Raw genomic sequence first — 3,949 nt, 5'->3', positions numbered from 1 at the left:
ATCTGGAAAAATCTTACTTTGACTAGACTAAATAGTTCACTGAAAGAAGACTCATATGCCATTCCACTAATCTTCTTTATTTAGACATATTTGTTTCCCGATTGAAATGCTTTAAGAGACTAAATTTGCAGAAAAGGGAAGTTTAATAAACTAGGTTAAAGCCTGGAAGAACAAGAGAAGACTTTTGGCTCCTGCAATGGTCCCTTCATTCTGCATCACTTCATGAATGTTGGGTCTATCTCAGGAGAGCAATAAGTCACATGAAGTAAAAGAAGCTTATGAGATTGGGCAGAACCAGGTTCAGGCTTTCGCAACAATTTTTTTGGAAAGTAGTCAGGCGAAATTCATTAATCTGTTTTGTAGCTAGTACCTTCAGTGGTCTAAAGACATTTCCCCAGACTCTATTGCAGTCTTTCCATCCTGTCTTCCGGATGTTCCCTGAGACACAGATCCAATAGTTTTGTTGTAAATGAAACTAAGACTTGGAGAAATACTTGGTTTACAGTGAGAGTCTCAGTTGATTAGCAATCCACACCTTGGGGTTGGAGAGATGGTTCAGCAGTGACTGAGAGTATTGGTTGTTCTTTGATTTCCATTCCTAGTAAAAGAATATTAGTTGGCAATGGTCAATCAAGGATCTAGTACTGGAGCTTCTGTAGCTCTCTTCTAGTGTCTGAGGAAACTGCCTGTACTTAATACATGTGCCTCCATACAGGCAAAACACATACATACATAAATTAAAAATAAAAATGTTACTAGCCGCCAGTTCACCCATCTGTACCCACAAGCTGAGACTGTTCCACAGCCCCCTGTGCACAGGTCTTTCCAGGAAAGACTTGTTCTCCCGGAAGTGTTTTCACTCCAGGCTTGGAGGTAATGTATTCACTTTCTCTCCAATACATGTGTGGAGTAGGGCCAGCCAGGAACACATGGGGCACAAAATCAGTGGAGCAATTGGGACAGGATCCTTCCAGTCACCATCTGCACCCAGAGATTGGGCTGTTCCAGAGCCCTCTGTACACAAGTTCTACCAAGAGAGAGCTGGTTTACCAGGAGTGTGGACACAGGCTTACAGACAAACAGGAGGAACAAGCTCCAGCCAGAGACAGCAAGAACATCTAACACCAGAGATAACCAAATGGAGAAAGTAAAATGCAAGAATATTACCAACAGAAACCAAGACTACTTGGCACCATCAGAACCCAGTTCTCTCACCACAGCAAGTTCTGGATTCCCCAACTCACCAGAAAAGCAAGAAGTGGATTTAAAATCATATCTCATGATATTGATAGAGGATTTTAAGAAGGACGTAAATAACTCCCTTAAAGAATTATAGGAAAAAACATCCAAACAGGTGAAGGAATTGGAAAAAAAACCATCCAGGATCTAAAAATAGAAGTAGAATCAATAAAGAAATCATGAAGGGAGACAACTCTGGACATGGAAAACCAAGTAAAGAGATCAGGAATCATAAATGCAAGCATCTCCAATAGGATACAAGAAATGGAAGAGAGAATCTTAGGCACAGATGATACTAAAGGAAACATTGACACAACAATCAAAGAAAACACAAAATGCAAAAAGATCTGAACTCAAAACAACCAGGAAATCCAGGACACATTGAGAATACCAAACCTAAGGATAATAGGTGTAGAAGACAGCAAAGATTCACAACTTAAAGGGCCTGTAAATATCTTCAACAAAATTTGTAGCCTCCCCAGCCTGAAGTGGACTGATGCAGACCTTGTCACCACTGAGGTGGAGCCACCTGCAGTGCAGCTTTCCTACTTGACTGGCTTCTTTTGATGTGTCAACTTCCACTGCTCTTCTCCAAGATCCTGCTGCCTGCTGAGAAACTTTTGAGAATCCACATCTTCAGCCTGGCTCCGGACACCAAGAATGAATTGGTGGGGGATGGGCCTTCCCTCTTTATAAGTACAGACTCTTAGTAAACTTTGGGGCTTTGATCATAGCAATTTGTCTTGGCCTTATTCTTTTCTTGCCTTCTAGTCTGTTTTTCAGCCCCAGCCTGCTTTTTAGGAGTACCCAGTTCTTGTAGGCAGCAGGCAGCTTACAACTACAAAAATTATAGAAGTAAACTTTCCTAACCTAAAGATGCTCATGAACAAACAAAAAGCCTACAAAACACTAAATAGATTGGATCAGAAAAGAAATTCCTCCTGTCACATAATAATCAAAACATCAAATGAACAAAACAATGAAAGAATATTAAAAGCAGTAAAGAAAAGGTCAAGTAACATATAAAGGCAGACCTATTAGAATAACACCAGACTTCTTGACAGAAACTATGAAAGCCAGAAGATCCTGGACAGATGTCATACAGACAGTCAGAGAACACATATGCTAGACCAGGCTATTATACACCCAAAACTCTCAATTACCATAGATGGAAAACCTAAAGTATTCCATGACAAAAATAATTTACACAATATCTCTCCACAAATCCAGCCATTCAAAGTATCATAAATGGAAAATCCCAACACAAGGATGGAAACTACGCCCTAGAAAAAGGAAGAAAATAATCCTCTTTTAACAAACCAAAAAGAACCACAAAAATCCCCAACATAGTTCCATCTCTAACAACAAAAATAAGAGGAAGCAACAATCATTTTTTCTTTAATATCTTTTAATATGAATGGACTCAATTCCCCAATAGAATAACAGACTGGATACATAAACAGGACCCAACAGTTTGCTCCATACAGGAAACCTACCCCAGTGACAGAGACAGATACTACCTCAGAGTAAAAGGTTCGAAAACAATTCTCCAAACAAATGGTGCCAAGAAACAAGTTGGAGTAGCCATTATAATATCGAATAAAACTGACTTCCAACATAAAGTTATCAAATAAGATAAGGAAGGACACTTCATACTCATCAAAGGAAGAATCTGCCAAGAAGAACTCTCTATTCTGAATATCTATGCCCCTAATGCAAGGGCAACCACATTCATAAAGGAAACTTTACTAAACCTCAAAGAACAGGTTACATCACACATAATAACAGTGGAAGACTTCAATACCCCACTCTCATCAATGGACAGATCATGGAAACAAAAACTAAACAGAGACACTGTGAAACTAACAGAAGTTATGAAACAAATGGGTTTAACAAATATCTATAGACCATTTTATCCTAAAACAAAAGAATATATCTTCTTCTTAGCACCTCATGGCACCATCTCAAAAACTGACAATATAATTGGTCACAAAACAGGCCTCAACAGATACAAGAAGATTGAAATAATCCCATGCATCCTACTAGATCACCATGGTCTAAGGCTGGTCTTCAATAACAGCATAAACAATAGAAACCCCACATATACATTGCAGCTGAACAACACTCTACTCAAAGATAACTTCCTCAAGGAATAAGTAAAGAAAGTAAAGCCTTTTATTGTTTAATAAAAATGAAGCCACAACATACCAAAACTTATGTGACACAATGAGAAGAGTCCTAAGAAGAAAACTCATAAATTTGGGTGCCTCTAAAAAGAATCTGGAGAGAGCATTCACTAACAGCTTGACAGCACATCTGAAAGGGCTAGAACAAAAAGAAGCAAATTTGCCCAAAAGGAGTAGATGGCAGGAAATAATCAAACTCAGGGCTGAAATCAACCAAGTGGAAACATAAAGAACTACACAAAGAATCAACCAAACCAGGAGATGGTTCTTTGAGAAAATCAACAAAATAGATAAACCCTTAGCCAGACTAACTAGAGGGCACAGAGACCGTATCCTAATTAACAAAATCATAGATGAAAAGGGAGAAATCACAACAGAAACCAAGTAAATCCAAAAATCACCAGGTGCTACTATAAAACCCATATTCAACAAAACTCGAAAATCTGGATGAAATGGACAATTTTCTAGACAGATACCATGTTAAATCATAATCAGATAAACAATATAAACAGTCCCATAAGAAA

Source organism: Mus caroli, chromosome 5 (assembly GCF_900094665.2).
Source record: "Mus caroli chromosome 5, CAROLI_EIJ_v1.1, whole genome shotgun sequence".
In the NCBI taxonomy this organism is placed as follows: Eukaryota; Metazoa; Chordata; class Mammalia; order Rodentia; family Muridae; genus Mus; species Mus caroli.
Note: the sequence above shows the minus strand (reverse complement) of the source record.